This window comes from Amphiprion ocellaris, chromosome 24 (genome assembly GCF_022539595.1).
Source record: "Amphiprion ocellaris isolate individual 3 ecotype Okinawa chromosome 24, ASM2253959v1, whole genome shotgun sequence".
Taxonomy (NCBI): domain Eukaryota; kingdom Metazoa; phylum Chordata; class Actinopteri; family Pomacentridae; genus Amphiprion; species Amphiprion ocellaris.
Genome location: NC_072789.1, coordinates 8,365,273 through 8,391,531, shown reverse-complemented (window position 1 = coordinate 8,391,531; position 26,259 = coordinate 8,365,273). Strand labels below are relative to the sequence as shown.

Below are 26,259 nucleotides of genomic sequence, written 5' to 3'. Positions count from 1 at the left end.
AGCTGAATTTTGCGCTTTTCTTCTGTTTTGTTTAATGTTCTTAAAGCCAATGATATACTGAGACGAACACATTGAGTCACTGTGGAGGTAAAACAGGATCAAAACGAAGCTGTAAAAGATTAATCTGTGTCAGGCGGCTCTCAAAAGGTAAAAATAACATTTTCCGCATTCAGCTGTGACTCCAGAGCCGTCCTTTCAATTTCAAACTTGTCTAACTAAAGATACAGTTTCATTTAAGTGATTCTTTGCCGCTTCGAAACTGTAAACACCGTCACCCGTCTTCCTCTCCGCCTCGCTCTGACAGCTCCGCCCAAAGACGAGCTTGTTGGCACCCAGAGGAGGAGTTTTATTTGCGGGCAAAGACCCCGGCTCTGAACCCGCCATGAGCTGCGAGGCCCAGCAGGGAATACACACCGACCACACACAAAACGATAACTCGATAATGCCGGAGCTGCTGCTGCTCACATGAAACAAAAAGCACACATACGACAGATCAAATGCGTCTTAACGTGAGAAAACACATGCACACAACAAACACACACTCCTCCTCCTCCTCCTCCTTCCAGCTGTTCTCTAAATGTTGATTACACAAGACACCGGGGGAGTCTCCTCCTCCTCCCTCCTTCCTCCTCCTTGATCCGGTAGCCGGGCGATTCCCTCACCAGGCCCGGCTGACCCGAGGTGCTCGGTGACCCGGGGTTGGGGGTCCAGAGAGGGCCTCGGCCTCGGGGCCTCTTGGCTGGGCTCTGCTTCCCCCTTTGCCTTCCTTCCCTCAGCTCATCTCAGGACGGGAGTCATGGGCAGAGACAGCCGAGGCCCGGGGACAACTGGCCGAGGAGCCGAAAATAAAAAATTAAAGCCGCCAAACTCCGCCGCTGCCGAGGCGCCCGGGTAACTTTCTGTCAAGCGAGACGAGGGAGAAGTCGGCGCGAGGTGATTTTTATCCGAGCTGATTTCGTTCAGAGGAAATTTTTGCATTTTCACGCATTTAGCCGAGGCTGTTATCCAGCAGGAGGATGAGGTGAAAGCGCACCAGGCGGCATGTTGGTGCAGAAATATCGCTGTGCATCACCAAGTTGAGCTTTAACGGAGAGAAGTGTGGCATACAGAGCTAAAGTTTCCCCCTTTTACTGCACTGCAACTTCAATACGGTGGCTTATTTGACGAGAATTTACAAGATGTCAAAGTGAAGACATATTTCTGCAAAGTAATGTCAATTAATTTGACATTTAGAACCTTAAATATGTGGTTGCATACGTTTTCATGCCCTTCAAGTCAGTATTGAGTAGATGCGCCTTTAACTTTTACAGCATGAAGACGGTGTGTATAGGTCTTGCACATCTCGAAATTGCAATTTTGCCCCATTCTTCTTTGTACAACAGCTAAAGCTCTGTCAGGTTGAACAGGTCAGCTTAATGTAGTTTTGCTTTTTTTGACAAAAATTTTCAAAAAAAGACCCTTTAATGTCAAAAAAAACTAATTTCTGCAAAATAATGACAATTAATTCAAGCTGAATCTAACCTAAAATAAGCGACTGAATAAGTTTTCAACCCTTTCAAGTCAATATAGCGAAGATGCACCTTGAGCTTTTACTTTAAACCATGAAGACTGCATGGATAGATCTCAATCAGTTTTGCACATCTGGAAATTGTAATTTTACCCCATTCGTCTTTACAGAACTTGATTAAACACCTAAAAACTCATCTTTGTGTCTTAAAGTTGGATATTTTAGAAATTTTTGTTTGTTTTTTCCATGAAAGCATTTCCTTCTTGCCTTTAAACATCTTAGGGGCAACTCACCGCCGATGTGTTGTCAAGAATGTGCGGATTTCGACTGAGAAGTTCGACCTGAAAATTTACATAAGATTTGTATTGTAACGTGCAAAAATGAAGCAGTAAAATAGCATTTTTTTGACACGTCAGCGGGCAAATGTCAACAAAATAAAAGCTATTGGCCACTATCAAAATTGGAAACATATGTTTAAAAAGAAAAATGAAATGCTGAAATTTTAAAGTTTGCATTTGTACAGAACTTTTTTTGTGTAATTTGGCATTTATGTTCATTGTGGACATTAACATTGATCCTTCGATGCCAGCTCTTCCAATCATTGTGAAGCAGAATTCACCAAGCGTTGGATTGTTCACCCACTAATAAGGAACGTGAGCTGGGTTTAGACCGTCGTGAGACAGGTTAGTTTTACCCTACTGATGATGTGTTGTTGCAATAGTAATTCTAGAGAATGAAATGAGAGGGTTTAAGAAAAACAAAGGAACCAAACTGAACCGTTTATTGAGACGTTCATATCGTGTCACAAATCCTCATAAGAAACTGAAGCAAGACGGTAACATTTTTATCAATTTTACAATATAAATATGCTGCGCTGAAGTCATGATGAAGTGTGTTTTGTGTACAATGTCATGTATCTGAATCTGAGTTTTTGAGACTGTCATCAGTACACTCCAGTTTCAAGGAATAAATAGTTAGCTCTGGCTAGGGATGCAAATTTTAATTTTATCAGTCAATACTAGTAAAGTAAAAATTATATTATTTAATACCCTTGTAACTTTTGCAGCAAAAGTTGCTGTCGCAGGACACTAAGCTAATCTAGACAACGTGAATTTGGACTGGAAGTCATTAACTGCCACAGAAGCCTTTGTCATGGTGCCCGTTGCTAGCTAAACCCACACAATACTCTCTACTCGTCAACACAAAATTGCCTCATACACTATTTAATACAACACACTGCAGTCTTCTATTTCCATAAACAGCAAGAGGCTCCACCTGGTGGCACAAACAGGTACTACAGCTAAAGTTCACAACATTTTCTGACATGCCGATTAACATATTTTTAAGTGGTTAAATTTTTCACAGCAATAAATCGATTAACTGAAAATCCTAAACTTCCCTCGACATGGTGTTGAGTGCTAATTTTACTCATCATATAAAAATAACTAAATTGACATGTTAACAAGGTTTTAAAATGTGATTTTATCAGACGTATTCGTCAGTATTTGCGTAAAAACCCAGCTGCATTATTGAAGCTGTCAGAGAGGGCCACAAGTTTAATTATTCCCTGACAGATTTACAGTCAATATAATTATGAAACCCAGTTGACACCAGTGATCTTGGGGGTGTTTGTGGCTCCAATGGAGTTACTTCTTTAACACTGATCTGACAAACCATGCAGGAAGTGCATTAAAGTTGTTGTTGAGGAGCCAGATCTCCATATAATTTGTGTTCAGCATTCAGCGCCTGCATCAGCTGTCTCTTGGCCTGAACTTCCTGCTGGTTAATGTATGCTCGCTGTGCGTTTGCCGGACCTGTCTGGAGTGATTTCTGACGGCCTTGTTTAATTAGCCGGATATGTGTGTACTTTTATACATATTCATCGGCCGCAGATTTCAGCCCGATTGATGTTGTAATTGATTCAGAAGGTTTTATAATTCCTGCAAAAGCACACGGAGAATTTCAATGACTTTGCAATTTGGGGGAAACAGAGGCGTGAAGGAGGGGAGGACGGGCGAGGAGATCTGAGGGGAGCTCCGTCTACACCTGAGGTAACCCTACCGGGGCGATTTCTGTCATTTTACAGGGGAGAAGGGAGGCAGAGGAGAACGTCAGCTGCTTTGTTGTTCCTTTTTCACAAGTAAATTACACATTTAGGATTTATTGAGACAAGAAACAATTTTCAAATAGAGAATCCGTGGAGCCTCCGTGGAGACGTGCTCATTACTCTGTAGCCCCGGGCCATGTTCACCGCCTCCAATGCATCCCTTTTTTTTTGCCTTTTTTTTTTTTCCTGGTGTCGGCAATGTCACAGCGGTTTGTTCAAAGCTGCGACGATGATTTGGGCTCCCAGCAGGTGACGCCCTGATGTCTGTTCAATTATTAAAGTGAGGGCCACATGGATGCATTACAGCCGCCGCACCCATTAGATAAAAAGATGACGGCTTTTGACACGGCGCATATTTCCTCCCCAGCCTCACAAAGACGCCGCTGCTGCAGCCCCTTTCTTGTTGCTTCTTTTTGTTTTATTCATCACTGTCCTCGTGATTTTTTCTCTTTTTTTTCCCCTTTGCTATGCATGGAAATATTAAAGAGCCATTTGTTCCCTTTCAGTGTTGTGGGCACAAGAGCTATCGTGATCTTTTTGATTCCCTCTTGTCAAGCCGAGGTCATGTCTGCTCCTTGTAGCTCTCTCCACTCTTTTTAACTTCTCGGCAGCCCCCCCGTCGCCCCAATCTAACCATGAAAACTGCTGTCGAGTTGATAAATAAATCATGCCGTGGACACAAAGTCAAACCTCGTCACAATCGCTTCGAGCAGCCGCCTCCTTCCTCTTTTTTTTCTTCCTCCTCGGGCGCTCAGATGTTCACACTTTGATGACTCTGTAATAACCAATCTATGCCTCAACAAAGTCCGTTGCAATTGTTGGAATCATTCATCAACTTGAAACCAAAAGATGCCACCTATAATTTCTTTATCTGGCGTTCCTTCTTCCGCTTAAACTTTTGTTGTTTTAGTCAAGAAAGTCTGAGAGGAAGCAGGAAATGTGTTGTATGAGCTCTGAAGGGTTGAAGTTTTGCATTGGCATCTCTGTGACCCATAAAGATGGTTCGTCTTCTGAGGAGCGTGAGAACAGGGAGAAGATTCGGTGTTGTAGTGTGGTGATTTGAATTTGAGTGTTTGTATAAACGAAGCTAGAAGAAAACAGAGGAAACACTCGAGATTGTGCTCGAAAAAGTTTGCTGTGTGCAAGATCTGTCCAAGTCCAGATATTAGTGGTTGAAGTACGAAGTGTTTCCTGTCTGACAGAACATTACAACCACCTGATTAATATTGTGTAGTTAAAACAGCTTGGAGATTGAAAACTGGGGAGAACCAGTCAAAACCTGGAGCTCTTGGTCGTGTTCCTCGAGCCGTTCCAGAGTTATGTTGCGAGAAACCATAAAGAGAACAAACAAAACTTGAATTGAAATCAACATGTACACATTTAATGACCACAGGTGTTCACAATACAGGAAAATGGCTGTAGATAATTTTTTGTTTACATTTTAAATTTGTTTGCGAACTTGTCTTCTATTTGCTGTATGCAGACAGTCTGCATACAGTCCTTCTTTTTGCACAGGAAATGAAATTTTTCAACCATTTTTTTTTTTTACAGTGTAGCTGTCATTTCCGTCATGTGGCTTTATTATGGTTACCTTAAGGTTTTAACTCTTTCAACTGGATATTTTTCAGTTAAATTTTTAGAACTTTCAAGCACTTCTTTTTCAACTTTTCGAGTGAAGAAAGCATCGGGGCCACACAGTCAACCTTCCACTCCCACACCCACAAACCTCTTCCTCTTCCTCCTCCTCGCCTGGTTCTTCGTCGTGTGTTCTTGTGCGTGCCAACAAATCCTGATTGCACACTCTTTTCTCTTCCCACCGATGCTTCGTGCCACCAAATTCCTTGTGTGCTAATTAGGCACCAACCACGGTGGATCCACTCCTGACAGGTGCTGCTGGCCTGCCGGGTCACACAAAGACACAACCGAAGACGCTCGAGCTCGCAGCATTAAAAATAAATGGAGAGAGGAGAATAACAAGAGAGGCAAGACGTGTTAATTTCTAGCTTCCATCTGTTATTACATAAGCACTGCCAACAACTACGCATCTCTGGAAGAACGGCGAAAGGGGAAGGAGAGGAAGACGGAGAGATGAAAAGAAAAAGAAAAAAATGAAATGCACACAACAACAGCCACGACTGAAGTCCTCCTGCATGGAAACGAGGATTCCTCAGGAGAAATCACATTCGATCAAGCAAATCCAAACTCGGAAGCGTCCAAAACAGTTTGAACACATAACCTGGTGTTCCTTTCCTCGAAATGTGGCGAAAAAACTTACCAAAAAAAAAAAAACGTGGCATCGAAAATCTTTGCTGTTGGACAAGTTTGAAGCCTCCAGAGGGCTGGTGGTTACAGAAATATTTCAAAGTGAGTTTTTCTTGCTCGCAAACTAGTTTTGTGTAAGAAATATAAAAGCAAACACACAAGTGGAGTAGTTTATGGATCGGTACCAGGATTGGAAGACGTTTGTTAAAGAATGTTTCAGTAAATGTTAGCCAGGCTGCAGTTGGAAGCTAAACTTACAGCTACGAAGGCCGTTAAGTTGCTTAAGTTAATTTTTAATCCACTGGAAGGGATGCAAGAAAGATTTAAAGAGTTTGGCAAAGTTTATACCTGAAAGCCTGCCTACACATGGATGAAAAATGGTGGAATACTGCAATGTTTAAAAAATTTAAAAAGTGTTGAGTATGACGTCAAATATTTGTGAAATAATTATGCTTTAAATACCTTAAAATTGTGAAAATTTACAGTCAAACAGCCAAAAAACGGGGAAAAAAACATATTCTCATATGTAAAAATACATGGAGCGGCGGTTCAAACACTGAATAAATGATTTACTATGTTTCAATCCTGAATTTACATAACTTTTCTTTTAAATAACAGCAAACATCTGAAAAATAATTATATCTTGACTGATTTTAATACAGCACAAATAGTGTAATTTTGCAGTCAAACATTGCAATTGAAACAAATTACCATTTATAAAAACTTAATTGTATACATATTATTTATGGTTTTCACCTGGTTATTTATCTGTTTATTTTTACTTTTTTGTTGTTTTACTGTTTTATTGTTTATTGAATATTTGTTTTGCTTTTTCGTTTTACTTTCTTAATATTTTTTTTAATTTTATGTTTACTTTTTGTTGTTTTACTCTTTTATTATTTATGAATTTTTTTATTTCCTTTTTTGTTGTTTTGCTCTATTTTTATTTTGCTTTTTTGTTGTTTTGCTCTCTTTTATTTATTTTTTCTTTAACTCTTCTTCTTTTACTCTCTTATTATTTGTTTGTATTTTATTATTTATTTTATGTTCAATTTAACATAACGGAAGTCTGTGTACTCACAATTACTGCGTACAGGTCATCTGAATAGAATTTCTCGTTAATTTCTCAACAATATTTGGTAAATACCAGCTTTTTTGAAAAAAATATGTACTATTTGCTTACTTTTACTGGTTTTAAAGCCAATTTCTTTGTCTTTTTGGAGGTCAGATCTGCTAGAAATGGGACTGATTGGTTATTAAAGCATCAATAGTTAATATCTAAGAGGTCAAGATGGTGGTTTTACTTGACATCCACCCCACAATACCTGCGCTCACCTCACTTTTATCTTAAATAATAGGTTAAAAACTGTTAAAAGATGGTTGTTTTTGTAGATGTATAATATTAGGTTTCAGTATTTTAGCTGCTGAAGTGCACCGAGAACAAAAACCTCCCAAATTTTTGCCCAGAACGATCCGGTTCTGCTGTGACTTTGTGACTAAGCCCGACAGTTTCCATTTTCCAGCTGTCCTGTACAAATAACCCAGTGACAGTGAAGACGTACCGGGTGTCATCTAACGAAAACATGAGGAACAATGGAACAGAAAGGCGAAAACAAAAGAGCTCCGAGGAGTGACGGGTGTGTTTGGGTTCGGGGATCTTTTCCACGGCCGAGGCGCTGAGGCCCGAGACGTGTTGACGTCCCGAGGCGGCGCTAGTTTCCTCTACGGCGACGGTGAGCGGACAGCAATGGAAAGACACCAGGAGATTCTGCGTGTTTGCTGCGGATTCTTTCCCAGGGATTGTCCAGACGCTCGCTGCCAGAATACACAGCAGTCCGCCGTAGATCTTCGCGGCATTTCAACACTCCTGCGGTGATATATACCGGAGCGAGGGGGAAGCTAAACAGCACAAAGGCCTGTGAGCTGCTCTGCCTCTAATCGGCGGTGTGGGAACGCACATTATAATTGTTTGTTCAATTATTTTTCTTGGACGCCGCACCTGCACCTCGCCAAGTGAACTCCTGAGGCCGAAGCGCAATTAAGCCCGGCGGACGTCTGTTTAAACAGCGAGGAGGGAGTCAGATAAATACCTTTTTAGCACTCAAGGTAACAAGCACAGGGTGACAGTGAGAAGCCTCGCAGGGAGCAATTTCCTATTTATTTGTCTTCTGATCTGACCTCTCTCTTGACAAGGTTCCAGGGCTTATTACCGTATCCGTCCTACGCTCTAATCACGGCCCATTACAAATGTTCAGCAGGCTGGAAGTGCCAGATGTGGGCGAAGGATAAAGGAGGCAGCTAGTCTTCGCTGACCGGTGTTGACGCCCTCTGAAATGTTTTTGCGAGGTTCGAAATTTCACGGATAAGTAGCTCAGATGTTGGCAGAAATTTGCAAATTGTGTTTCCTGACCTCCGCCGGCCACTTTAATGAGAGTTTTCCGCAGAGTGAAGTGCAGAGGTGTGAAGCTGTTCGGCAGCGAGGAGACGAAAGTTTGCGCTGGTGTGAGGAGAAGCTCTGCAAAGGTTCACAAAGAAACTTCGCATTAACTGTGAGAATTCAGCTCGAAGCACCACTACACATGTGCAAACCGAGGCAAACAATGCACCAAACTGCACCTGATAAACTCTTTCCTGCCTCGTATTCTGTGAATCTCTGAAACATTCTACTGTGAATATACCGAACCGTGTTTTAATTTATCACAGCAGCATGTTAAATGTACATTAATAACTATCTCCAGAGAGAGATTAACCTCCCATAAGTGCTGGACTTGTAGGAAAAACAAGCACCTCTCGCCCTTTTTCCTCCTGTTTAAAGAAAATAGAGCTTTTCTCAGAAGTAGAGCTGCATTAGTTTTAGAAAGTATTCAGTTAAAAGATAATGTGATGATCCTTTGGGGGAATATAACGCCATAAATCCTAAGAATACAAGGAAAAGAGAAACTGGATTGCAATAAATTCCAAGTGCACACAGTTATGACCAATACTTAAAAAATATAGTAGCTCCACATGCTGTAGATATTTGCATTTTTACCAGTTTTTCACACTATTCCTACCCTAGAAAAGTGTTTCACCATGCTGAATGTATGCTATTTTTAAACCACTTTACTGTTGCATTTTGCTCTCAATCTGTGTAATTCAGCCCAAAAAATCCCTGAATTTTATGTTATTTATTTATTGCTTGCCCTTGAGTCACTAGTAGCTTTGCAGTTGTGTCGACAGTCACAGAATTTTTTGTCTTTTACAGAATTTGGTTGAAGCAAACAGTTTAATTTTGGTGATTTTTTTTTTAAATGAGACATAGAATGAAGCGATTTTGATCAAATATATCAAATACATTCTCATCTTTTTTCAGTTTTTCTTTCTTTTCTTGTACATCTTCTGTTGGTTTAGTCCCATACAGGTGGAATAGAAACTGTTATCTTTACCTGACAGAAAAATGAGCCTAAAATGTGTAAATTTACAAATTTTTCCAGCATTTAAAGTTATCCTGTGTAGCTTTCTTGTCCACAAACTTACTGAATTTGCATAGGAAATTTGTATTTTCTCACTTTTTTCTGACGATTTTCAACATTTGTGGCGCATTGCAGCCACCTATCTATTATTAATCACTGGAAATTCATAGATTGCATATACGATAATTTACATTAGAGTCCTTTGCAGTCAGAAAGTATCATCTGAGTGGCTTAAACATGCATAAGAATAGAATGAAAAATGGTTTAATAGCATCTTTTAGTTGTCCAAATCTCCACAGAGCAGCTTTAATTGAGCTGAAAGAAGGTTTAAAAAGCTAATCTGAGGTCTTCAGGAGCATTTGATTATCATATAGGTGATAAATTAAGTCAAAAATGTCAATTCCAGTTTGTTACACAAGATGATTTGCTGCTTTTCTTTGTCTAATCTCATTGTAGTTGTAATATTTTAAAGGTTTAGATTGCTTGTAGGTGAATGTACGCAAATCTGATTTTTGTAGACTAATTGATCGCTAAAGTATTATTCATATTATAGTCTTTCTGCATTAGAAACCGTCACTTTCTTGTAATTTTGGTGGTCAGATGTGTCACAGTGGACGTTTTTCTGTTGGTGACCGTAACATTCCCAGCATATTTGCTTCTGGCAGTCGACTCTTTCTGCAGAAAGATGCCAGTCTGTGTTTCCCAGACTTCAGTCAGCTATCACCCCGGCCATGCACACCTCCCTCCCTCCCTGCCTGCCTTCCTTCCTTCCTTCCATGCTCGCCGGCCTCCATGCATTATTCACAGACGCATTAAAATACCGGGCCGAGAGTGAGAGTTGCATGTTAAGGCAGCTGAATCGGGGAGGTGCCGTCACAACAGCTGAAAGTGTCTGTCACAGAGTTATAACTTTTTCTTTTTTTTCCCATAGTTCCCCGGCAGTGCAGCTGCCTAAATGAGAGGGATTAAGTTAACTCCCTGCTTAGAGGAAGAGCAGGCCCTGGATTAGGGCACTGGGCATGGACACAGAGAGCATTCAAGCAGGAGCCACCGCTTTTTAAAAAAGACGTGGGGAAGAGAGGAGGCAGCGGTGCACGGCCCTCGCAGGGACCGCCGGCCGAGTTGCTTGAACAAATACATTGACAAGTGTAGCGCCGCGAACGCAACATGGAAAAAGGGTGTCAGGGCAAAGAGGGGGAACACTGGCAGACACGCCGGCGATCACAAATTCTGGTTTTTCTTCTTCTTTCCACCTCCCAGTTTCACCCCGCCTCCTCCTCCACAGCGTTTGTCACAACCTGAAACACAAGAAACAGTCTTGGTAGATGACCTAGTAGTGTCCAAAAACACTATTTACTATATAATACACCATATTAACCCTCTGCTGTCAATCTATGCTTCATATATGCCTAAAATATCATAGTAAATATAAAAATGTACCTTCATCTGCCAAATAGGATGCAAAATGGCTAAAATTTCTGGCTCTCTAGTTGTTCCTATCAACTAATTTCCAAATTGTTTAAGCTGAAATTTAAATTTTGACTCATTTAAATGCAAGAAAATGCACAGAAAACCACCAAATCGAGTTCAATTCTACACTAAAATCAAAAAAATTTGCATGTGGCTGTTTAAAGATACCATTTGAAACTGTTCACTGCATTCTTCAATAACCAAATTGTGTTTTAAATGTCGCTCCATGTGTATGAATGTTATCCTACAAATCATGAGGGCAACACACCAAATACAAGATTTTTTAAGTGCCTTCTAGATGCAGGTTGAAATATTTCAAAGGCAGAAGGAAGTTTCAAAGCCAATTTCATGACCAGAAACTACACAAATTCTGTATTTCCCATCAGAATGAAATCAAAATATGAACAAAGTTAGCTTCAGGTGAGAATTGAAGTGACTATAGGGCTAGTTTTTGCAGCAGTTTTGCAAAATTATGTTATTTTTTGGTCCTAACTTGCCGCTTGATGGCTTTTAGATGCAGATGGAGAGACTTTAAAGGGAGAAGTAAATTTGAAAGTATATTTTACGACCCGAAGCTGCACAAATTCAGAGTTTTTTGTAAGAATTAAGACTAAAACTCTTTTATATCTCATCCAAAGTCATGATCTGAGTAAATAGAAGTGGATTTCTGCATGTAAACAGCCTGTTGTTCTTCTTATTCAGTGCAAAATTAGACTTTTGTAAGAAAGTCAAGTCGAAACATGTTGATATCTAAGCAAATACATAATAATAATAACAAAAACACAGTAAAATACATTCATGTAAAAGGAACAAAAGGTGAATCAACAGATGATAAAAAGCACAGTTTAGAATGCTTACAATGCCTTAAACCATCATCAGAGGTTTGTTTACGTACAAAAATGAGGGAAAAAAGCATGAATTAAACACGTAAAGCATTTCATATTACTACAAGTATTATAAATATTGGGGGGAAACAAAGGTGGCTGCACACTTTTGCACACTACTTATATTTTCATTGTGAAGCTGCTCTGTGGAGACACTGCCTGCAGTTCAGACCCTTAATTTTTTGCCATGTGACCATCGGTCGCAGCTGAGTCGCTGATGACTTCATGGTTATGCCGAGGAGCACAGAATTTTTAGTTTTTTGCTGAACATGGTTAGACTAAATGCTTTATTCAGGAGAATTTTTTTGAAATAAGACTTGTAGGATATAGTGATTTTGATGTTTGATGTTACAGCTATGGTTACAGACACTAACATTTTGCCAAAAAAGAGACATTAAACTTGCTTAAAGATTCATTTGAAAGCAGAATATCTTGGGAGATATGGGGTTAACAGGCACCCTTGGGTCAAAATTACAGGTTAATTAAACCCTGGTGACAATGTAAATACATTTTGTAGCTTTTGTTAGTAGTATTATGTGCAAGCCTTAATGTCCTAAAGTCCCTGAGTGCATCTTTTTTCTGAAATTGAGGTGTTTTATTGTGTTTGTTTCTGCTGTATGCTGTCAGATTTAGCAGTTTTTGTTTGTTCTTGCTGATAAAATGATTCGTAATCCTGCAAAAATATATTAGCTAGAAGGGGAAAAAGCCAAAATAGGACATTCTTTTTAGTTGTGCTACTGCAGATCCTGAGAAGAGGTAAATGTCTGCATACACCCTGTAGTGTTTTCTGAGGTCTGCAAAGCAACAGAGGAGGAAAAAAAAAAACCTGGGAAGGAGTGGAGATGAGAACAGGTGGTGAAACAGTGTGAGAAACACGAGGGAGAAAAACAACAGACACCTGCTCGTGAAACCCAACCTGGTTCCTCCATCACATTCCAGCAGAGTTCAGCCGACTGAGCCGCTCCGGCAGCGGCTGGGGAGGACGCGCTCAAATCTCCGGCACTAAATATTTCCGCCGACGCTGCTGCTTGGTGTGACAGCGTGGCCGAAATCGCAGCTACACGGCAGTAAAATGTGTGTTTTTGAAGGCAGGCGACAGTTTATATACATAAAGGTGGAATAGAAACCGTTAGCTTGACCTGGCAGACATTTTCAACATTCATACAATTAACCTGCATAGATTTCTTGTACACAAACATCCATAACCTCCAAGATGCGTCCAGTTTCCTTCGTCCTAATTAAACTCCAACCAGTAAGACTTTTGCTGAGTTCAGGTGGAGTAGGAATGTTTGAACATGAATGGCTTAAACATGCACAAGGATATGTACAATAGCTACTTGAAGTTGTCCAGAACTCCACAGAGCAGCTGAAATTAGCTGAAAAAAGATGCAAAAGCATATCTGATGCCTACTAGAGCATTTAATTATCATTTAGGTCATCAATTAAGTCAAAAATATCCTTTGATTGCAGCTTCTCAAATGATGATTTTCTTTCTTTGTGTAATCATATAGGAGTTGTAATATTTTGAGGTCTTAGATTGTTTTTCAGTGATTATACGCAAATGAGGTAGCTAAAAGATTAGAATTTGGTGGTCAGACGGGTCACAGTGGACATCTGTCTGTTGGCGACCGTTTACGTTTGCAACATATTCATTTCTGGCACTCGACTGTTTTCACACTCCCAACCCTTTTCTGTTTTGTGGGAATCTTCACGGACCAGAGCAAAAACGGACACGATGCAGAATCGTGGTTTCCTGGTGGAGTTTCCAAGAAGCATGTTTACACTGTTGCTGCTCATTAGAGCAAAGAAACTGGTACAACATTAGTTTTTTTTTATGCTTTTGTGGTAGAAATTATCTGTTTGTGGCCACGGTTGCAGTGCATGTTAGCAGGATGGAACATTTGGATTAGTAATATGGTTCTACAACTAGATTTAAAGCCATTTTGTGTCTTTCACCAAGTAACATCAAAATAATTAATGATTTTCAGCAAATATAGAAGTGTGTAGAGGTGGTATAAGTAGCTTGGGTTCCCCAAAAAATGATTGTAAAAGACCCAATATTCAGCTTTTAGACGTTTTCCTTCATTTTTTTTGTGCATGTAATAACGCTGCAAACTTACTAAGTCAAAAGTTGATACCAAAGTAATCTCTCATAGTTAGATCTATCTCCAGAGCACTGGAGAATGGTCTGACTGTACCTCATTATCATCTGCTGCAGGAGGAAATCCGACCGTGGAGGAGTTTACGAGCCTAAACTAAACCACTAAACAGTGGGTGATGGAAATAATAAGTCAAAAAGTCAACTACATTTTAAAATAATGATCCCACACACACTGAATTAAACCACACCCGCCTCGCTTGAAAGCAAACCTTGTAACTCTTTATGCTAAATCATTTGCTTTATGACTCTTAAATGATGTTTCAAACAAAGGGAATGAAGAAGGTTGCAGCAATATTACGTATAAGAAAAATAATGTGTTTTTGACCATTAAAGCATGTAAAGACCCCAAAATAAACCCCAAAACCTACAGAATATGGGCTTTTTAATAGTAAAATAAGGCTGTGATAGGTCGAAATTAGTGAATTTGAGTTTAACATTGTGGTTTTTTTAACAACAAAAACAGCCTTTAAAACTAACCCTGCCCATCTAATAAGCTGCTGGTTGAGATCCTTTAAGTCCTGGAAGTTGGTTTGGTTTTACTTCTTGTCTCGTGATCTGAGATAATCATAGCTTCATCTGTGAGTCGTCGTAATGTTCTGCCTCATCAGTTTCTTCTCGTGGAGCTCCACATCTGATGACAACCTGATGGCTAAGAACATAACGAGAAGCCTGAGTCGTGGTCGCAGCATCAACCTGGATGTTTGAGTAAATAATTAACCGCCGCTGATCTCCTCTGTCTTGTCGTGGCTGCGGGGAGAAGGACCAGGCCTCAGTCACGTCAGCTCCGTGACATCGAAGCGACCGTGACACCGCCGCCGCCCGCCGATGACTGATGCCTTTTTGTCCTCCGCAGTCAGGACGGATCGGCCGGCGTGAGGACGAACGTAATTGGACCGACAAGTGACACATATGTGGAAACCAGAAGATGATGGCGGAGACGACTCGGATCATGTGACCTGCACCTCACATGCCTCCTCCAAGTACCGTAAGTGTGTGAGGAGTTTCACTGTGACACCACATGACATTTAGGAAAGGAAGCAGCGTCCTCACAGTGGTCCGTTACTTACACATGATGCTGTTGTGGTTTCAGACAGTGTATTGTTTTAAAGTGATCACATCGTTTAAGGCTGAGTTTATCGAGATATTTCAGCTAAATAATGTTTAACAAGTGAATGATATGAGCTCAGATGTTTTAAAAGCCTTTCCAGTCATCACCATTATTAATAATATTAACAATAATTAATAACTTTTACACCTACAAAGCACTTCACAAACAGGGCAAAAATGGGGGAAAAAGATACTCAGCAAGACCACTGAACAACAAAAGGCCAGTATAAACTAAGATCAGATGAATTTGCAAATAATTGGTAATAATTACCAAATAGATGTGAACATGATAAAAGATTTTCCAAATGAACAACAACAGATATTGCCTCATCCAAGTGAGGAAAACAACAACTGGAATAAAGGAAAATGGAGGGTAAAACCATCAACACTAAGAAAATATTAATAATAGCAATAATAATAAATATATAAATAAGTAAATAAAAGGTAAAAGAGAATGAAATGAGCAAATAAAATCTTCTACTTCTGATAATAATAAAACATGTCAATAAGTAAATAAAGGATAAAAGAGAATAAAATGAGCAATGAAGTAAATGACATTAAAAAATCTACCACTAATAATAATAAGTGAAAAAAGTAAAAGAATAAAATGAACAATAAAAACTAAACTTAAAAAAATTCTACTACTCCCACTGCTACTACTTATAATAATAATAATAATAATAATAATAATAATAATGTAAATAAGTACATAAATAAAGGATAAAAGAGAATTAAATGAACATTAAAATAAAAAATAAAGTTAAAAAAAAATTACCACTACTAATACAACTACAATAGTACAATAATATGTAAGTAAGTAAATAAATAAAAGGTAAAAGAATAAAATTAACAATGAAAAATAAAATAAAAGAAAAATCTATAATATACTCAGTAATTTATACAAAGACTTCCAACTAGTAAAGTTGTACATTGCTTTACAATGAAAAAATATATATTGAAGTGGAAAAAGAACCTTAACAAGTTAAAATAGTTTAACCATCAGAGTCCCAAAATGAGCCGATGAGTTTAAAATGCATGTTATCTTTTTTTTAAAAAAAAACAACAAAATTACACAAATTATCAAAAGCAGTATCTGTACAAACAGGAATCAAAGTCTCATCTCTGAGAATTTAACCAAATCTAAGCTATAAATGGTGATATTTTATGTCTCATTAAAAAAAAAGGAAAATAAACATTAAAAATGAAAGAATTCTCTGTTTTTTAGTGCAACTCTGAAGCCACAAGTGACTGAACTGCGACCAACAGCCACAATAACAGAAATTAAATAAAAGCCATACAGGTATAGAGACATGCTGTGCAGGTAGTTTGAATATAAAGATATTAAGCTGCAAGTGTTTGAGTAAAATCAAAAAGTTAACTTGCAGTTTCCCCTCAACAAAAAAATCGCTCATGATGTCCGAAAGTTAAAAAAAAAAAAAACTTCAACAGTGGAACCATTAGAAGTCGTTTCATCTGTAAAGAATCGTCTCTGCTGTAAAATGCAAACATGACTCTATTATTTAAAATGGCTTTAAATCTTGTTAATAGGAACAGACTTAATATCCAGTGGATCCAGACACTTTCATCACTTCAGTTCAGTTTGTGACATTTTGCTTCTTTTATTATCTTTGCAACAGAATAGTTTTAAATACAACTAATAATAGATTATAGAACTAGAAAGCTGAAGTTAATGTTTAAAGTCACCGACAACATTGCTGCATATTAAAGCTTTACAGTGCAAGTAACAGTTTTTAACTTGAGGTTTTATGTGTCATATATAAGCAGATATATTCAGTATATTCAGGGATATTATAGTGTGTACTGTATAGTCAGTAAAGTAACTCCTGTACACTGGAAAAATGTTATGTGTGAAAATAAAGGCAAATATCTGTAAAATAATAAAAATTTAGTTGATTTAAATGTAATAAAAATAGTTTACTTTCACAGTCAAATGCTCTAAGCAAAGAAATTCCAGTCAACATGTAAAGTAATATAGATTTCTGTGATTTTACTAGACATCATCTGTATTAATAATTGATATATTTTCTTTAAATACATTTAAAAAAATATTCCTCAATTTCATGGTCAAACTTTATGAGGAAAAATTAGTATTTGTAAAAATACAGATTTTTATTGTGGACTTTTTTTTTTCTCGTTAACATAAAAATTAATGCATTTTCTGTGATTTTGCTCGTTATTATCTATAAATTAACGGGAAATATGTAAATTAAAAAAATACATTATTCAATCATTAGTATACAGAATATACAGTGAAAATGAATAATTATAGATCTTTTTTATGTAAAATTGCTAAATAATGTTATAATTGAATAATAGTTATTTTATTTGTAATTTTTTTAAACACTAAAATAACAGGGAATATGTAAATTTTAAAAATATATAATTCAATCCTGAGCATACACATTTAAACAGTGAAAATTAATAATTACTAATAATTTAATAAAATGTAAAATAACTTGATATTTTTATAATTAAATAATAATTGTTTTATTAAATTTTTGAACTTTTTAAACACAATAAAATAACTTTTACCATTTCTGAAAATACAGTTTTTGATGTGAACGTTATTTCCAGTTTTATCCATTTTTTGTTGTTGTTGTTTTTTCATTTGTCATGTAAATAATTTTCTTTGACTGTGTTAGTTATTATCTGTAATTTAGCAAAACATGAGAAATCTGTACAATTACAGTCAAAAACAGCAACAACAAAAAAGATTTAACAGTATTTAAGCACAGTACTCATGATAATCTGGCTGAAAGTGTTTTTTGTGTGTGGGGGTTTGGAGACTAATTAAATGTTCAGAGTCGGGCTTTAGACTCTTTAGATTTGAACTTTATTTGAAACTTTTCTGTTTTATGACTCTGAAGGTAACTTGAACCTCTGAGGAGAATCTTCTTGATACTGATCAATCACATTTTAATCTACGGTTTCCCCCTGACAGCAGGATGCTGCCGTTTGAAGCACATATTTGTATTTTGTTCGACAAACTTCAGAGAAACTTTGTAGATCTCTTTGTCGTCTGCCGCCCAATTAGCAAACAAATTTCCCAGCAAACAGCGAAACTGAAAAACTATCAGTTGTTGTAGGTGGATGATTAGCTGGAGATGCCCCTGATCGCCGCCTGTTTCAAAGAGCTTGTTTTGTGCTGTCAATTCCCCGCGTTGTTTATTAGTCGGGGCTCTGACGGGAACCAAATCCCACATCTTCACCCAGCGTCTCGTCTCAAACACATCTAAGCCGGCGAAGCTTGCGATGGTCGTCCTTCTCCTCCAAACAGAGCTGGAGGCCCGCGGGCCCAACAGCGAGCTGCAGTTCAGCTGGAGCCCAGGGGAGGCGGGATCCAGTCCTATTTGTCAGAGCTTTCCATCGTCACTTTTCATCGGCGGGGGGCTCTAATGTACTCTCGCCGCCTTCTTCCCCGCATGAGTGTTTTCTGTTTGGCTGCTGTCGCTGAAAAAAGACACATAAGTGTTCGCTCTGTGTCTTTTCACACACACTTTCTCTGTGAAAGTCGGCGGACGGAGCGATGCGCTCTCCAGGGCTGGAATTTTCCCTTCTCTGTCTTTATCTGCTGGTAAATGTTGACAGACCACTGAACCCTGATGTCGGACTGTGACAGGCTTAGCTGTTTGCAGCAGAAACAAAGGGGCCTCTGGTGTGGTGGTTAGCCATCATGGCTGCTCAGCTCGCAGTGAAAGGACCTCTAACACCACCGAGCTCCGCCACGGAGGCGAGCGCTCGGCTGCGCCCGGGTCGGCCGGCTCGCAGACCATTAGGGAAATGGCTGAAGGGTTCTCGTGTTTCAAACCCGGCTGCACCGTTCAAATTAATGAGGGGATTGTCAGCATATCAGAGCTGATGGGTGTGACGGGCGAGGCCTCGGCGTGGAGCGTGAAAACAAGAACGCTCAGGACAAAATTTACTTCAGTGGAAAGCTGAAGTGACTGTTGGCCTAGTTTGTGCTGCAGTTCAAAGTTTTGCAGAAGAATCATGGTCTTTTCTTTCTCATATCTCACCACCTGACGACTTTTAGATGTACATGGAGAGACTTTAGGTTTGAAAGGATATTTCACATCTACAATCTGCACAAATCTGCTGTCAAAAAAAGTCAAAAACGCTGCAAAAGAACATTTAATCTCATCCAGAGTGATGATGTTGGTAATTTAAAGTAGTTGAATGTGTTTTCTTCACAGTGAGACACTTTTGCCGATCTTCACTTATGCAAAATTGTACGTTTGTAGGAAAATAAAGTCAAGATATGTTCATTTCTCAGCAGATTTATAATAATGATAATAATAATGAACTTTACATACATAATAAATAATAGAAATATATCATAATAAAAAACTCTAAACTGGTTTTATAAGTTGCTTTTTCTTATATCAAAAAATAAAATGACATTAATAGTAAACTTTATTTGTGTAGGTCTCTGCAACAAGCTCAAAAACACAATAAAAAAACATGTATAGACTAATTAGACTCAAACAATTAATGATTAAAACCATAAAAACAAAGTTAGAGTCCCATAAATCATAAATAAGAAGAACAAATTTTTATTTATTATACAAAAAATGAAAAAAAAAATGGAATCAACATGTACAATATTTTTGTAAGTACCTGAAGGTGTTACCAATACTGAGAAAAACATGGAGGCTCTACGGATTATAACTATTTTAATATTTACATTTTTAATTTGCTTCCATACTTGTCGTTCATCTTACTCGTGTACACACTGCCTGCAGTTCAGTCGAAAATATATGGAATTTTTCTCATGTGACCGTTGGCCACAGCTCAATTAATAAAGGCTTCACAGTTGCACTGAGGAGCCCAGAAATTATTGGATTTTGACAGAATCTTGTTAGAGCAAATGCGTAACTTTTAACAACTTTTTCAATGAGATGTAGAATTCAAATATTTTGATATACGGTTATGGCTACTCTATACTTTTATTTTGACAAAAAAAAAGACAAGAATGCAATAAACAAAATAAAAGATGAATTTGACAGATTTTTTGTTCAAATTCTCTGTTTATTTTCATAATATTATTCTCTTTCAGATAATCATGATCATCTAACTAGTTAAAATGCAGATTTTTCTGAATCCAGCTCTTCTTCTTTTGTCTTAACTAACAAACAGACTTTTATTTAAAGAAACCCTCAGTCTCTGGTGGTCCAGTTAGACGTTAAGAGGTGATCTGGTTACATTGTCTGGAGATTGACATCTGATTGGAGCCTTTGTAATTATGGCTGCTATTAATAAGCTTCTCTTGATTGTGATTTGTGTCTGCGGTGCTGGCGGACAACAAACATGATTTACCAAGCAAAGAGAACCAATGCTGCTGTTTTTTAGTCCGACATGTTCTTCTAGAGGCGTTTTGAGAAAGCAGGGTTTAGTGACTACATATTGTTTTCACATGCGTTTGTCATTTTTATATTATTGTGCAATTTATCCTTATCTGAAGAACAAATTTGGATGCAGATTACGACGAAGGCTACTTTAGTATTAATGTAATATCATGGAATTTGACTAGCATGCCACATCTGTCACATTTCACATATTTCTACGCTTTTATTGCATTAAAATAGCACGAGAGATGGTTGAGGTTACGCCAAATACAAAACAATGTTTTCCACTAACGTTAAAGTTACACCCTGTTAGGATACATGATCACCCTGTGAGCATTCATTCAAAATTCTTGGACACATTTGATGTAAAAAACTTGTGTTCAAAGTGTTTTCTTAACCAATAGTCAACGTTATTAATCACTTAATCAATAACACAAATATTGTTAACAAACGTGACATTTTCATCAGTGGCTCAGTTACTTGCTTTGATTTGTACATTTACAAGTCACGAAGCAAGCTAAAAGGCCAGTGAAGGGAACCAGGAAGAGGCAGTGGAAAAGGTTGAAGAGCTCTGCTGTGAAAGAGTATATCACTGACATGTCAGCAGGATGAAAAAACAAAGCATGTGAGCGACTCTGGATCTCAGGATTTTTTATTTTTTTCCAAAGCCACCAGCTGCAGATCTGTTGGAAGTGTCAGAGTGGCTCACCTCTCCTTGTTTGATATGCTTCCCCTGCATCCTCCTTTCCCCTCTCGCCTTCCTGTGGGAGCTGCATTTGTCGAGCGGCGTTTCCCCCGACGAGCCGAGTCGGGTCACGTCTGAGCGACCCGCCAGCACGACGGTCCGTGAAGACTCGGAGACACAAAGGTGAGGACAGACAATGAGGTGCAGCGCTCGGTGAGGTCTCGACCCGCCGGGGCGCCCAGCTCTGAAGATGACAGCGTCTTCCGGCGAGGATGTCGCCCCGACACATCCAGGCGAACAATGGAGGCTGGGACCAGAGGATGTAACCAAGCAAATTAAACCAGAGTCATGCGGCTTCTTTGAATGGAGATGAAAATGTGTCAAACACCTCAGTATTGTAGCTGCGTGGCTCTAACGCGGCCGAAAGGGACCCAACAGGAAAATTGGTTTTCAGCTCTCAGATGAAAAGATGTGTCCTTTGCGTCCGTCGCTGCCGAAGTGCTGCTGAGCAAGACATCACCTGCCCAACGCTTGGGTAGAAATGCACAGATGTGGAGTTTAGAAGTGTAAAAATATCAGAGAATAGGTTTAATTTTCAGAAAAGAGGAGCTGAAGTAGAAGAGAAGCGCTTGATCTGAAGAGTTAGTTACTCTAAAAATGAGAAAAATCTGTAGTTTCATGGAGAATCAGTATTTTGGAGACATCGGCCGTGCACAGGGTGATTTTCTTTTTTTACAGTTACTGGTTCATTCTAAGAGAAAAAAAAATACAGTAATTTTCACATTTATTTGGAGATTTTTCCTGTAATTTTGCAATACATGAAAATATCAATACAAATACTATAATACTACAGTGTATAATTCTAATAGTACACCATGACTTTACATGTCTGATGTAAAATATGTAAAAGAAAATGTAAAAATAAAAACCTATAGCTGTAAACAGCCATGAAACCTATTTTTTTAGGATTTTTTTTATTATTTAAAATAAAGTTAAAATAAATCAACAAATTTATCAGAATTTTACAAATATTTCCTCTTTATTTAATCAAAGAAATTGTTAAATTCAAGTTTAATCCTGTAAAACTATTTAAAAATATGTGTTAAAATTATAATTGCAATAATAACAATACATATAATATAATAAAATAATACATATACCAGAAGTGACAACAGAAAAAAAAATGTCGGTCCCTGTTTTGTTAAATTACAGATAACAGTGAAATCACAGAAAATAAATTAATAATTTACATCTTGACTTTAAAACAAAAACAGACCAAATTGTAAATAAAGTCCACAATCAAAAATCTTTATTTTACAGATATTAATTCAAAACTATACAGTTTTAGTGTAGTTGAATCAGCTAAAAAGATATTATTTTATAGATAATTATCATTATTTGTATCTTTATTACTTTGTCATATTCCATTGTTTTTCTAGTAGAGTTTCACCATTTTATACAACATTTTTGGGGTTTTTTTTATTTCTTTTTTCATAGTGTACAGGATGCATTTTACTGACTTTATTGTATGTACAATAATTTTCTTGTGTATACTGAATATGTGTGCCAACAAAACTTCAAGTTAAATACTTTTAAATGCTAAAAGCGTTCACTCTGAAGCTTTAATATACAGCAGTATTGTCATATCTACAGTCCATCTGTGACTTTAAACATTAACTTCAGCTTTATACTTATTATATATTATTTGTGGTCACTAGTGTTGCATTTGTATCTCAGTTTTCTATAATCTATTATTTGCTGCATTTAAAACTAGTCTGTTGCATTTTTAATTAAAGATAAAGCAAACGAAATGCAACAAACTGAACAAAAGTGGATGAAAGTTTGCTGATCTGTTGGATATAAAGACTAACTGAAGACTGAATGACAGTTTTAATAATAGAGCGACGTTTGCATTTTACATCAGAGGCGATTCTTTACAGATGAAACTGCTTCTATTAGTTCTACTGGTGAGTTTATAAATGCATTATGGTCACTTTTAAACTTAATTCCACATTGAGAGTTGTTTTTATTGAGGGCAAATGATGAATAAGTGGTTCTTTTATAACGTTTAATCATAAAATTGTGCATTTTTACTAGAAATGTGTCAGTTAAAAACATTATTTTACAGATAATTGTTATTTTCAGCGTTTTTAGAGGTTTTGAACATTATTTCTGGCTGCAACTGTGCCGTTTCACCATTTTTTGTTGCCTTTTGTCCACCTGCAGCAGCTACAACAGTAAAAGGCTGCTGATGCTTCACTATTAATAATATAATCATGTCATATTTAATAATGTATCAGTGATACGGACCGAATCAAGACTTTTAGGGCAATGCAGGACTGTTCGTGCAGGACTTACAGTTACATTTAAATGTATTTTTTCTACTTTTGAATACTCCCTCCACCTTTAAAGAGGAGGAACATACAGCAATTTTGCATTTTATTGAGACGTACAAACAAAACAATTGTCTGTGTAAATGTGTTTAAATTGTGCTAAAGGATAACGGTATATTTTCACCTGTTGTCGCCCAAAGCTGCTGTTAATCAGCTTTCATGGCTCCCAGTAGTTGGTTTGGATGTTAAAGGCATCTGATTAGAGTTAAATGTACAGTGATGATCCTCCAGCCTGTTTGATCCACGCTGGCTGTGGAGAAAACATGCAGGTCTGTGGACAGTTTTCACACCACTGATTAAACTACAGCTGAGCTCATCGCTTCTCCTCCACATCCTGTTCGTCCACTTGTGGTTTTTTTTTGTTTTTTTTTATTCCTCTCCCTCTGCTTTCCCTCTTCCATCTCGGGGAATTCACTTCACTTTAATTGTTTGACAGTCTTTTCCTGCTTTTATGCCACGGCCGCAGAAGGTGCTGAGGATTTTTTCCTCCTTTTTTGAGGCATTAATAACATTCCGCTCGACTGATTCCCCGGGGCACAACCTCATTATGGCTTATAGGCAGAAAAAATAAACTGTCTGAGCCGCCTGGCAGCTTTTTTCCCGTTTTTTTTTTTTTTTTTTTTCCTTTTTCTCAGAGAAATGAGGAGTTGGTGTAAAGTGCCTGCTTATAAAACAGTCTTCTTGTTGCGAACTAAAACACATGTCCAGGGTGTTATCTGTTTCTGAGGCTGCTGTTGACGGCAGCCTGCACTGGGTGGCAGCACTGTGGGTGAGATCAGAGCACATTTCTGAGCCGGCATTCAAAATAGATGCATTTTAAAGGAAAATCTTTGCATTAATTGATGATTTATTACCAAACTTCCCCTAACATCAATAACAACACAAATTAAACCGGGTTGTTAGCAGATATGGGTGTTTTTTAGTGTGTTTTAACAACAATAGTTGCAGTTAGTTTATGATTCTAATCAAATTAACACTATGTGAGAGTCAGAAAGTCTCAATTATCTTTTAATCCACGTACAAATCAATCACTAGAAGGATTACAGTTGTGCAGAAACTGATTTTGAACGCATAAAAAACAGCCAAATCTGCAAAAACGTCCACCACGACTCCCTCAGAATCAGCTGATTATTTTATCTACAGTGACTTTAGTAAATTTACTAAAATCATGCAAAAAATCAACCTTCATTCTGTGAATATTTTCAGAGTAACAGGCCCTTGAAGTACATAGAGGTGGGTCCAGATTTTGAATGTTTTGCCTCATTTCTGAGCCTTATAACTTCATCAGTACAGCAGATAGACATGACATTTTCAAGCATGAAAAACACATCTGAGTTCTGTTCAAAAACTGCAAATAAATCAGTTTTACGACCGTCCAGGCATCATAATCTGAACACTAAAACTAGTTTATGTTCATTTTCTCTATGACCAATTTTGAGAATCGATATGTGGATCATTCCAGAATTGGAGGACATTTGGGCTTCAAAATTTTTGAATATTTTTTTTTGACAATTTTCTGCTCCATATTCATCAGTAATAGGTAATAAACTATCAAATGCTTGATTGGCTCAGGTTACATGTCACTGGTACCATATGTGTTTTTTTCTTTCAATGTATGTTTTGTTTGGGGTTTTTTTTAAATCCCCAAATGACACTTTTTCTCAAAACCAGAAATTGCAAAAGTTTTCAATGGTCCTTTTAGTCATGTGTCACTTTCAGTTTTGTCAGAGAAATTAATCAAATCTAGCATTAAAATTGTGATATTTCCTCAAAATCACTTTATTGTACATGTCTCAGCTAAATAACTGACAAAAAGCAACCCATCTGTTGTCGCCAGACTCTGTAAAAAAAACGAAACATTTTCTGCGTGCTAAAAGCCAAAAAAACGCAATTTCTATGGTTTTACAGACCTGCAGGTTAAAACATTTGTTGTTTTTCAGTCAGGATGATCAGATTAGTTTCATTTTTAATCAGAACAAACAAACTGTTTAGAGTGAAACACGACTAATGCATAAAAGATCCTGAAGTTAAAGATGTTTTTAAAATCACCAAAATTACACCTTTTTTCAAAGCCAGAAGCTGTAAAAAACAAAATAAATTACAGATTTTCAGGTATTCAATGGTCCTTGAACTCATCATGTGTCACTTTCATGTTTTTCAGGGAAATTAGCCAAATCTGACATGAAAATAGTGATATTTCCTCAAAATGTCTGAGTTAAAACAGCCCATCTGCTGTAGCCAGCTGAAAAAACTTTTTTTTTTTTTGCCTCCTAAAAGCCAAAAAGCTGCAGTTTCTGTGGTTTTCCAGACCTGCAGGTTAAAGCAGTTTTTCCCTCAAGTTAATCAGAAGAACCAAACAGTTTATTCAGAGTGAAACAGGACTAATGCATAAATGATCCTGAAGTTAAAGAGTCAGCGAACTGAAGTGGGTTTTTCAAATCATCGGGGCCGAGAAAAGCGCATCAGTATTTTCATCTCATCCCGTTTATTCGAACTGGAAGGCGGCCAGTCCTCTGCTGCCGGACACGCTGCAGTCTGGGGTCAATCGTGTTGCCGAGGGGCAGCCGGGCAGCGCTGGGTTCAGTCGGAGAACACGTCCTCATTGACACGCAGCATGAAAAGCTCCGGTTAAACACCATGAAAGGCCAAAACGTGCGAGCCGATTGACAGCCGCTTTGAATTCGGCGAGTGAAACATTTCAACTTCTCGGAGAAGCGGCTGAACAGCGTTCTGACCTCCGCCGTGACCTCAGAAACCTGCCAGACGACCAGATCGGCGCCTCTCTGGCTTTAAAAAAAAGAAAAGCTCCGCAAATTAAGCCGGGTTTGGTTGCGAGTGGACATGAGAAACTTTTAAATGAGGATG

The 26,259-nt window shown here is 37.9% G+C and overlaps 1 protein-coding gene across 19 annotated transcripts in view; it reads left to right on the top strand.

Annotated features, from left to right (window-relative positions):
* LOC118469567 (glyceraldehyde-3-phosphate dehydrogenase-like) overlaps positions 1–26,259 on the top strand; it is a 127,907-nt gene that overhangs the window by 56,347 nt on the left and 45,301 nt on the right. For 18 of the 19 annotated variants that reach the window (XR_008600734.1, XR_008600735.1, XR_008600746.1 and 15 more), the window contains one exon: positions 14,697–14,828. The exons of the other annotated variant lie outside the window; for it this stretch is intronic. The gene's annotated coding sequence lies outside the window, so the exon portion shown is untranslated. The remainder of the gene's footprint in view (positions 1–14,696; positions 14,829–26,259) is intronic. 19 annotated transcript variants of the gene reach the window in all.